Below are 12,250 nucleotides of genomic sequence, written 5' to 3'. Positions count from 1 at the left end.
TATTCAAATTACTTTAGGCTATAATAGTTGTACTAAGCATTGTTCATTTTATTAATGGTGAACACTGTTAACATCTTAGTGATATTTTAATTCACTGCCTAGACAGAGATTTGTGAGTAAATATAACAAAGTAAACAAGAAGATACGGCTAATTTATTGGACAAATAATATGCATAGCTTGCTAAACTGCTAAAGTCTTACTTGAAGTGAAATAGTTCTTTTGTAATCTAGACCACACATTGTATAATGTAATCAGATGATAGTGATTACAAACAACAAAAAATTCACTGGCAAAACCCTTTTAAAACAAATGTTTTCTGTAGGGGAGAGGAGGATGAAACCAGTTATTGCAAGCAGAAGAAGGGAAGAAATCTGAAAGTTACATCACAGGTTCTGAAATCATATCCCTCGTACATTTCAAGATGCCATGCACTTTTTTGTAAGATTCAAAAAATAAGCATGTTTTTTAGTATTGAATATCAATTTAGGTTATGGTAAGAACTCTCTTAAAATGAACAATTAATTCCTTAAGGTAGTCTAAGTTATCTATGCTTTAGGTTTTACCATATTTACTCAGATCATAGTACCTTATGCCCAGATACCTGGCTTCTGAAGTCTATCAATTTCTGCTGAGTCTTTTTAACAGACTCAAAAAACAGCTTTAATTAAATGTTCTGTTTGATGGAATATTTCCAGATCTTTCTGTAATTCCAATTAAAACTTGTCTGTGATTCAAACCAGGTTTTCAAAAAATACCTCCCACAGATTACTATAATTCATACAATCTCCTGGCAGGTACCAAGCTTTTTTTGACTGTCCATGTTACTACTTGAGTGTTTTGAAAGAATATAAGACTTAAAGAAGCAATGAAATCCCCATTTTCCCAAAAGATTAAGAAGTGAGGATGGATAATAGCATATAAAAAAGTAGCTGATACTGCCTCCTCTTCCCAAAGGAATAAATAAGCATCATATTTTCACTTTTTCCCCCTGATATTAACCCATCAAACAGAGGCTTACAGCCTTTAATACCTAATCTTTTGAATAACAATATTAACTAAATTTAAGTACATATTTAATATATTTAAAAATTGCCACAGGCCAAGCTGAAAAAGATCTAAAATACAGAAGAGGTGATTAGCAAAAATCAAATTGTAGAGAAATATTGCTTTCTATTATATGTGTACCAATACTAAAAACATGTTAATAAGGCTTTCAATAATGCAACTAGTCAAATAATGTATATCCTAGACTGCAATAATAACCTGATATTAAATTTCAGTTAATCCTCCTAGCTGTCAAATAATAAAAAAACCCCCAAAACCCAAAAGCAATATTTTGAACTCATTCAAATAATTCAAACATTATAATAATTTGTCAACATTTTTTTTGACTGAAGATGTTTTAGACCACCTATTGATTATTTCACTTGACTGGGATCCTAAGTAGATTTAATATTTTGAATCATACAATCATGTGTAACTGGTACAAAAAATGTGATTCAAGGACAAGTATCTAGAAGACTTGTTTGCTGATTTTATCAATCGACACAGTGGTATTATGAAATAAATTACAATGATAAGTGTCTTCCATAAGAAGCATTAGAGGAACAGACTTTAAGAAGAAAGTCAGTGGTGACATTCAGCAACTGTATCTTTGCAAGGAAGTTCCTCTACAGTAATATAATGATACAGATAAGCTTTGCAGAGTCTCATAATAAAATAGTTTCTCAACAAAAAAATAAAAAAAAAAAAGAAATCTGGGGAACCAATACATCTCATTTTCATTAATTAACAATATGATAATTTGGGCATAATCAGCTGTGTTAATTTTATTTAATAATTAATGTTCTGTTTAATGATGATACTTTTACTTCTCTTTGATTTTATTTAAAATTTTCATGTACATTTTTGAAAAGAAAATTTAAAAATTGCTGTTTATCCCATAGGAAAAAAAAAAGTTTCTTTTGTCTTCATGAAGATTTCTTATTTCTTATGTAGATTTTTATGCAGAAAAATATTGCAATTTCTCCAAGTTAGACTTCTTAAGGAAATTACTAATACTAACATGTCCCCCAAACCCTGACACAAAAGTTGCATATACATGAAATTTTAGCCTGGGAAGTCTGCCCTCAGTAAATGTATTTAATGGGTGGACATGGTCTTCTCTATGCTTTCATTCATAGCCATCTGCTACGTGGGCACTGTTCCCATTCACAAGTGAATTGGAAATTTTCCTTAGAGTATTCATGGCAAGAAACGGGAAAAAAAAGCCAAGGCTTTCCCCTTCTACCAGAATCACTTTTTTCCTGTTTATAAACCACTGACATAAAGGTCTCAGCATACTGAGGAAGTATGTTTTAGAAAAAAAATTCTGAAAAGTAGAAAAACATAATGAGAACCAAAAGTCCTGCTACCAGTAGGTTGTGTTGCAATGGAAATGTAGAAAATAAAAATAACCACTTCTGGCGAGAAAATATACAAATAAGACCGTATCAATATGATAGGACACTCTCTGCAAGTAAAATTCTATGGTAGAAAATAACATTTAAAAATAAAATTTATTCTAGAGATAAGGGATATTCTTCAGAGAACAGGTATGAGTACTAGTATTTCCATAAATGAATTTGCTATTCTAGACTCCATGTCTGTGTAATTAGATATCTGTGTAATTAAACCAGTAAATAGATTTCCAAGCACCTTAGAATGACAGGTCTCAAAATAAGCAGAGTAAGTTAAAACTATGGAAAAGAAAATGAGCAGGGATCTGCTTGTTATGTGCTCACAGACCAATAGGTCTGAATTCACATGGGAAGTTACAGTAATTTCACGAATACAAGCCACACCATTTTGACTACGATTTGGCTCCCAAACCGGAAATGCAGCTAATACTCAGGAGTGGCTAATATGTGAATAATTTTCTGACATTTACAACCTCAGAAGTGCCAGGCAGAGCATTTCGCGATTGTTACAAATTGCTACTCTGTTGCGCCACGGGTGGAACCTGGATCCCTGCAGGCAGCACAGGGGGCGGGGAGAGAGGAGGGAGAGCTCCCTCCTTCCCTCCTCTGCCGCAGCCCAGGGGAGAGGCGGGGGGGCCCCACGCCGCCATTGCCGCGGCTCTGGGAGGAGGCGGGGTACTCCATCCCAGCCCGCCGCGGCAGGAGCAGGCAGGCTCCATCCTGGCCCGCCGCTGCCGCGGCAGGAGCGGGGAAACTCTGTCCCCGCACACCACCACCACCACGGGTGTGGGAAAGCTCCATCCCCACCTGCCGCTGCCGCCACGGGCGCGGGAAAGTGAGTATATGATAAAAAGAGGAGTTTATGGGAGAGCAATGTTCTTTTCTTCCTCATATAGAAAATTTCTATTTTCATAATTGTGGACTGTTAGATTCTGTAAGAGGATGATGATGACAAATCTTCTAAACTATTTCTATTTTTTCTGTCTTCCAGACAAAATTAAGTCAGTTCAGAGAATGAACTGTGAATTAATTTGATTAACTTAAGGGGGCAAAACTGAATCCTCTCTTTTTGGAAAAAATAAAAAAGAGGTTAAATTACCTCTTGATAATGAAGGAGTACACAACTGAGGCAAAACCGACTTTTAAAGGCAAGGTGATGGCTAGGAAAGAAACATTAATAAACCTACTAAAATGGTGCTGTGGGAATTGGTTCTCCAACCATGATTTGCTGACACAACATTTTCATTGCCTAAAAATACATACTGCCTTCAATACTGTTCCTACTTTATTGCATTTTATAGTCAAATGCCAAGCAACTTAATTCTCATAGCACTGAAGAAGAAAGCATTACTAATGTTAATACTGTGACAGATTATTCAAATCAATTTCTGCTTCTTGGAGTCCGAATGGGCTCTTAGGTTTTGGGGAAGCTCTGCATTTCCAAAATGACTCTATGCCGCACAGCACCTTATGAAATGAAATGCATCCATGCAAATCGAAAACAAAAGTTTATAATTTCCTTCCTTCCTTCCTTCCTTCCTTCCTTCCTTCCTTCCTTCCTTCCTTCCTTCCTTCCTTCCTTCCTTCCTTCCTTCCTTCCTTCCTTCCTTCCTTCCTTCCTTCCTTCCTTCCTTCCTTCCTTCCTTCCTTCCTTCCTTCCTTCCTTCCTTCCTTCCTTCCTTCCTTCCTTCCTTCCTTCCTTCCTTCCTTCCTTCCTTCCTTCCTTCCTTTCTTCCTTCCTTCCTTCCTTCTTCCCTCCCTCTTTCCCTCCCTCCCTCCCCCTTATTTAGATACCATGCTTTGGGTTTATACTACAAGAAAAGGGATTACCTTATACCAATTTCCATGTTGTCAGTATAATGTATGAATAAAACTTTGTAGGTGTCCTGGAACCTCTGGCAATTGTCATTGCTTTTTGACTGTGGGCATCTACAAATCTTGGATTCTCCCTTCACATTCAGGGGGGATTGTCACGGCACCTACCTACTGCTCATTACTATGCAGCATCTCTGAAAGCAGACTACTAAAGACACAGAAAAAAAAGCATTTTAACATGCATTTGGGAGAAGCCAAATATAGAAAACTAATGAAAATATGTTTGAAATAAGGTCACAACCATAAAGCTGGATGTTGTGTTCAAAAGACAGTCTCTGCAGAGAAACAGGACTCTAAAGTAAAGCATATATCCTATGAGTTGTCCAAGAGGACCTTTCTTAGGAACCATTAATACACATAGACCTGGGCATGCAGTCTGGAGTGAGTCTCTGTCTTAGTAAATCTCATCTCATTTAAAAACTATTTTGCATGAGGTATACATCTCTAAATAAAAGCACACCAACATAATGAAATAATGCTGGAACTTCTGCCCATTTTTATTCTGTCCCGTAAATTTTCAAGAACGAGAGTACTTCTTATTCTAAATCAGAAAAGTGATTTCACCAGATATATGTTACAATTACAGTCCACAGAGAAAATCTTCAAATCTTCATTCAGTATTTAGACATTGGATGGTATCAATTTACATTTTGGAATGTTTACCAATTTGCATCTCTAATATGTTTTTCTGGAGTGACTTTATAATGCTGAATTGTATCCTCACTCATGTGTTTAGGTCAAAAATTAGTTTTGCACCTTTAAAACTAGATCTGAGATTTACAGGGGTGAGAAAGAGAAGTGGTGTAATGTCTGAGGTGGCTGTTTTCAAACACATAGAGATAAGAGCTTCAGCTTTCCTTCTCCTGGACTGTGCTGTCTGCAGCACGGACGAACAGCGGGAGAGAGCTCTCCTTTGCTTTTAGTTATGTTTTTTTTAGCTAGCTCGGGCACAGAAGCTCCCTGGACTGCGGTTTTTCTTTTTCTTGGAACTGTTCGGCCCTGCTCTGGACTGAAAACCCAGAACCCTGGGAGCTCACACCTGTGGCACACTGGGGCCAGGACATGGTATTTTCCAGAGCAGGCAAGACTGAGAAGAGATCGAGCAAGCCAAGTTACACCCCACGAAAGGGACTCTCTGAATTTGCCGTCTCTTCAGAACAGAGAGAGGTTTCATTGTTTAATATTATTCTTTTTTTTTTTTATGCTTGTGAATACTTTGCTTGTTAAACAGTTTTTTCCACTTTTTCTCCAAATCTTTTCTTGAACCAGCTGGGGGAGGGGCTGCTAGAATTTGCTTTCTAGATGGACCCATTTTCAAGTTTCCTCCCAAATTTGCCCTAAATCAGGACATACGTATATTTGTATGACTAAGGACTAATTATTTTCTTTTCAAATGTTTAGACAAGGCTAAGCACATATTACAGTGAGTCGTAACAATCTCACAAGAATATTTTCAGCAATTATTATAACTAGATACAACTCAGGTATCCATCAAGGGATACCTAATTGATTTTAAATAATGATCTAATCATAAAGACTGCACATAATTAATAACAAACAAAATCTACAAATAGTCAGCTGTATCCCATTAATCAGTACTGTGCAAATAATCTGTATCATCTAGTTATGTAAAAAATTGTGTGAAGAGCCTGAGGAAATAACAAAATTTTACAATGACTTCTTCTGCTAAGTAGTCCTTCAGAAGCAATAAATATGGAAAAAAATCCATGATGATATGATGGTGGTTACTGGTAGTCCCCATTCAATAGTAGTCAGGTAGAGTAACCTAGCTCACTTCCATACTTCTTGTTGGACTCTTCCTATTGTCCAAAAGACCTGGCCAGGATCAGTGCCAGGAGGGAAAACAGTGGCCCTTCTTTGCCTGAAATTCTGTTTAACTCTGCCTGGAACACAAGGATACACAGGGTCGGAGAAAGAATGAAAGAGCAAAAATGTAATGAAAAAAATGCTGACATATCTGGGGTAATAAATTGAATTTCATCCTTCTATGGGCTGCTTTTTTTTTTTTTTTTAATTTTTCTCACGGAATTAGAGAAAATGAGATCAAAAGAGGAAGATATTCCTTAGATACACAAAAAACTATAGGAGCAGATTTTGTACCTCATTCGCCTACTTTGTTCCTCTATTTTTTCTAATGCTAGTACTTCCTCTTCTCTTGATTATACATTCTAAATGGAGCATTCTATTCTTAACTTCACATAAAAACTAAACAAAATAATTGCTCCAAAAACCCCTAGAAATCTGCTATATGTCCTCTAACTGAAAAGGCAATAGAGTTATCATGCTTTAATAAGCACACAGATTTCTGCTAATCCATTTCTAACAATTGTTTAAAAATACAGAATATTCTTCACTTTCCTGCAGGAATACATAGCTGAGACAGATTTTTTTTTTTTGTCAGTAAAGATGAGGGAATGCTTTAAATAAGCAAACAATCTTCTGAAATGCATCATTTTCCCACCCCAATGCACATTATGAATCTATATTCATTCTGTGTTTTTCCCACCACATCCTCTGTGCAGTGTTCAAACAATTTTTAATGAATCCTGGCCTCTATACTTACTCGCTGTGGTTTTCTTTGTAAATCCAGAAAGGGACACAAGGCTGAAAATTACAGCAGACAGAAATATAAGGTGTGTTAGGAGAAGATAAGTTACTTTCAGAAAAGTAATTTCAATTATTACTAACAATCTGTGCTGGTGTCGCTCTGTAGGCTTCAAAGAGTACTTGTAAGAGCAAAGACAATGTTTTACTCACTGTCAGCAACTGTAGCTATGCAGGAATTAGCTGATATGAACCATCATAGAGATGAAAATAGCATTTATAGGGAGTGCAAAAGAAAATGAGATGGTCTGTTCCCTAAATTACTTGAATTAAATTTTCATTGGCCTCACTGAATATTAATCACCCACACAGCTTGTCTTCACATTGCAACCAAAATCTTCAGTCGTTCTTATACATGTGTACCTCAAATCCCTTTCCTTTTATATGTATTTAGAATTGTATATCATAGAATGACAGAGTAAGTTGGTTGGAAGGAACCCCCAAGAATCATTAAGTCCAACTCTTGGCCCTGCACAGCACCAGCCCCAAGAATCACGCCATGTGCCTGAGAGCATTGTCCAAACATTTTTTGAACTATATCAAGGTTGGTGCTGTGACCACTTCCCTGGGGTGTGGTTCCAGTGCCCAAACACCCAGAGGGTGAAAAATCCTTTTGTAATATCCAAGCTAAACCTCCCCTGACACAACTTCAAGTCATTCCCTCAGTTCTTGTCACTGGTCCCTAGAATTAAGACCTCTCCTCATCTTCCCCTCAAAAGGAAATTGCAGACTGCAATGAGGTTTCCCCTCAATCTCCAGGTTGATCAGACCAAGTGACCTCAGTCATCCCTCACAGGGTTTCCCCCCAAGGCATTTCACTATCCTCATTGCCCTCCAATGGATGCTCTCTTATAGTCCAATATAAACAGCATGCATTATTCAAGGCAAGGCTACCTTATGCAGAGTAGAGTTTAAGTATAAACATGATACATTCTAAAGGAAGAAAGAATTATATTACCAAAGGTTAGGTAATACTGTAGTATATATCATTGCAATTTACAATTCCAACAGTCCTTGCACATTGGAGTTTTACGGAAAATGTTAATCTCTAAGCATGAAAGTGTTTTCCTAAATTCAAACCCAACCCCTAATCAAAACAGCACATCCTGAGTGCAAAAAGGTTGCAATATCTGAAGAGTGTACCTTGTGGTGGAGAAATTCAATTGTATTTGATAATTAGTTAATTATTATTAATATATTATTAATAATATATTAATAATAATAATATATCGATACAGAAGTAATACTACTAATAATATATTATTGATATTATTATATTATTATAACTAATATTATTAGTTAATAAAAATTATTAACTGATAGTTCTTAGGAGCTAAAAGGTAGAGTTACCTGTCTCAAACACTGTTAACACTACAGAAGGGAGGAATTTATGATAAGAAAGCGCTAATTCCAGGCCTGGAAGAGGCCTGGCAGAGATCTGGTTAGTTCATCCTGTTCAAGGCATTCAGAAAAAAAAATCACCCACTGACAGACTGTAAAAAGAAGCAACTGCTCATATGTATCTAACTGGTCAAACAAAGATCCCCCAAGTTATGGGTGAGACGGCATCTGTGACCACCAATGACCACAACAGCACCTCAGACATGCCTCTGTGGATACATGGAACTTGGTCTATATAAAGGTGGCACTGATGTCCAGGTGCTGGGAAGATATATTTAATGATCTCATACCTAGGGGAAGGTTAACAAAGCTTAGAAAGAAGGATATGTGACTGATAATGGGTACAGAGAAAGTAAAATTTAGAGGCCATGAGGACATTTGGCATAATTCCCAAAATAAGAAAGAAACTGATAAACTCTGCAACAGTGATGAAATTAGCTCTAGCTGGGTAAAAGGTAATTACTGCAGAGATTGCAACCACTGAGTAAGGGACCATTGACCTAAGAAACCCACTGACTCAAGAGAAAGATTGAGCATGCAGATTAATTAACATTAGAAAGGAAAGAATAATTTAGCCAATAGAAGATAAAATACTAGTCAATGAGGAAACTACATAACTTGTAGCCAACAAGAATTATTTTCTTTGTTTGTTAAAATTTATAAATAATGAAAAGATTTTTATAGTGATGGACTCTGTGGAGCCAGCACCTCTTTCTGCACAGAACCTACAAGAAGACTGAACTGAGTCCCCTGCCTCACCACCAAGAATCCCAAAATGATGAAGAACACCTCTCACCTCTCCTTCTCCACCTCTCTTTTCCACACTTCTTTGCCTCATCTCCCTTTGCCCTCTCTCCCCACCTCTCCCTCTCCCTCTCCCTCTCCCTCTCCCTCTCCCTCTCCCTCTCCCTCTCCCTCTCCCTCTCCCTCTCCCTCTCCCTCTCCCTCTCCCTCTCCCTCTCCCTCTCATTTCTGTCTCTCTATTACACATTTATTGTTAAAAACACTCCATATAGTTGACTTTGTACCATGGTCTCGTTTGCACCTTAATTTGAGCAGAGGCATCTCCTGTTTGTTGGATCTTAAGATTAGTGAAAAGAAAAATTCACTCTGTCATTCTTTTATACCTATAGGTTTGTAAATTATAATATTTGGCATCTTAGTCAGTTTCTTAGTCAGTTCCTTTATAAATGCTTATGGGCCAAAATCCAAAATTGTACTCATTTTTCATTATGATTCTTAAGAAAGTGGTAAAGTTCAATAGATGCCAAACATTGAGAGTTGCTATCCATTGCATCTGTAGAAGAGATGGTATCCAAAAAGTAGAGCATAGGGTCCAAATGTTGATGAGAAACAAAGTTAAGTCTTCTTGTTTTTTAACCAACTGAGAAAGGTTAGTGGGTATATTTCTTCAAAGCTTAAACGCATTTCTACTAAACACTTTTCTTCATAAGTTCATTTGCTGAATATACTTTGTAAAATTAACTGATGAGTTTTGGGCTGTGCATGGATCTTGCAGCTCGTCATCAGAAAGGAGCAAATTAGAAAATCTCTGCCTGCATTCCTTTAATGCTAACTGGTTGTGCATTTGGGTAGGAATTAATTGTCTTTTATCTCCATTACATGTATCATTCAATTAAGTCTTCATTTTGTTTCTGTGAAACTACTATGTTTTTAAAGATACATATTAATTTCTAGACATAAGATCCTTCATCTCATTTGTTTTAATACACAACAAGGTACCAGTCCCTAATTTAGCATCCTATAATACTCCTATGACAAACTGAATTGAAAACATGTATTACAAGTGCTTCCAGGTATTTACAATTCACTCATTGCATTTTTTTAAAATGTATCTTGCTTTTTAGACCAATTACATTTCTTCAGGAATAGAGCAGCTGAGCTACACACCAGTTCATGGCAAGATGCCTTAAAGAATCTCAAACTATCTGAAACAATACCACAAAGCCAAGTTAGCTGTCTCCAGACCGATTCATCCATCCTGGGCAGTGGAGGTCCTTCAAACAGAGATGATATAACATTTGTATAACCATAACAATTCTTCTGATGGTACTAGAAACCTATACCATATAAAGTTGTTTTCATTGCATTCATGGCCCATTTGCCTTCAAACTAAAATGAGTGAATGATGGCAAATAGCTAATTTTCCTTTAAGTTCAGGGATTTCATGTTGTGCTGTAGTGAAGTTGATGCTTTATTTTCTCACATTTTATTATAATCTTTTACTTAAATGTAAGAATGTTTTTACTAAAACAACAAATATTTGTGAGAGATGGATTATTTATTTCTTTCCTAGAAGCACTATGACAGGTATTTACTGAACACCTATTTTCAGTTCACTGAATATAATATCTGTAAAATTCTGTTTTAAAATTAATAACATTAATAGAAATTTAAGCAACAACTCAGATGGAAGTTATTTTGTTGCTTTTGCAACTAGTAAGTCAAGGTCACAAATCCAAATATTCTTATTTTCATCTAAGTAAAAGGAAAAGAAGATATGGACCAAGGACAAAATAGTATTGAGGAGATATTGAAAACTTAAGTGTTCAGGGACTCAAATGAAGAAAGAAATTTATAGATGAAAATGAGACTACTAGGACAATATGAAAGCTTAAACTGGTTACTTATTACATGCTTAATTAATTAATTAATCTACTACTTGCCTAAACATACTTTCAGAATACACATCATGTCATAATGAAAGTGATCACGGTCTGTTTTCCTCAGTCAAAAAGCATGTGAAAGGAAGCCAGCTAAATCTTATCACAGAAAAGCTTGTCTTCTGCTGACATGAAAGGGAACTGCACAGCTAAAGCTCTTCAAAGGCTTTGAAGATGTACAGCATTGTAATAGTAGTCAAAGAGATTGTGAATTTGGGAGTGTGTCATCTGATGGGTGCCTTATAACTGAATGCCTTTATTCCACCTCTCCGTGTTACTCTTTAACCTACTCAATGAGATCACGCCAGTGTCACACCACTCAAGCAGCAACATCTTTCAACATGAGTCACTGACATCAATCACTCTTGCTTTTTTAGCACACTATAGAAAAAGAAACCAATCTGGCTTTGTTCCCTATAAGAGATTCTGCACTTTTATGTTAATGTGATAAAAGAAAATACAAAAGCAACCCAAAATTATTCAACATTTAAGAGTGTAAAAAAACTTCATGACATTCAATGACATTGAAAAAGACACCTGTAGCATTCACATCCTTAAAATATTCTAACTTGGCCATACATAATTGACACAATGAATGCTGAAGTGACTTAGACACAGTATGGACAAAATTATGGGATATAGCATGAAAAGATTTATATTATCTATATCACTTTTCTTCATCTATGAGCAGGTGTGTGACTGAATGTGTTTCCTTTTTTGAATCGTTAAAGATGAGGCACATGTAAGCATTTTGTGTAACCTTTTGAATGAGACAGATGTGCCCTCTAATAATTCTGCACTTCTAAATTGAATTAAGTTGTTATGAAACAAGAAAAAATATTTAACTTACAAATCTATACGTTTAGACTGCATTCAGAGCCTTAGAGGTATACAAAATCCCAAGGGTACCAAATTAATCCAGAGCAAGACCAGCTGTGCACAATTTCCTAGACAGGTCAGCTGGTTAAAAACTTAAATTTTATTTCTATGGTTTCTAGCACTTGAATCCTGTTTCATTTTTCACAGAGTTTAAGTCTAATTTTGTTTCCCAACTTTAGGTTAAATATTGCCTTCTTCTATGAGCATTAACTGAATTAAATATTTGAGTTTCACCAGCCTTCCTGACAATTCAATCAGTTCAATCAACATCTATTTTTGTTAGGCTAAATTCATAAAACAGCATTAAAATGAAGATTTAATTCTCA

At 36.1% G+C, this 12,250-nt stretch overlaps 1 protein-coding gene and 1 long non-coding RNA gene across 7 annotated transcripts in view; one reads left to right on the top strand and one right to left on the bottom strand.

Annotated features, from left to right (window-relative positions):
• Window positions 1-12,250, bottom strand: part of LOC116997646 — a 346,453-nt gene that overhangs the window by 222,705 nt on the left and 111,498 nt on the right. The gene's annotated exons all lie outside the window — the stretch shown is intronic.
• LOC116997641 (guanine nucleotide exchange factor subunit RIC1-like) overlaps window positions 1-12,250 on the top strand; it is a 161,897-nt gene that overhangs the window by 148,152 nt on the left and 1,495 nt on the right. The gene's annotated exons all lie outside the window — the stretch shown is intronic.

The sequence above is a fragment of the Catharus ustulatus genome, chromosome 1 (genome assembly GCF_009819885.2).
Source record: "Catharus ustulatus isolate bCatUst1 chromosome 1, bCatUst1.pri.v2, whole genome shotgun sequence".
Taxonomy (NCBI): Eukaryota; Metazoa; Chordata; class Aves; order Passeriformes; family Turdidae; genus Catharus; species Catharus ustulatus.
The sequence above is the reverse complement of the archived record's forward strand: the minus strand, read 5'-3'. Positions and strand labels throughout refer to the sequence as shown.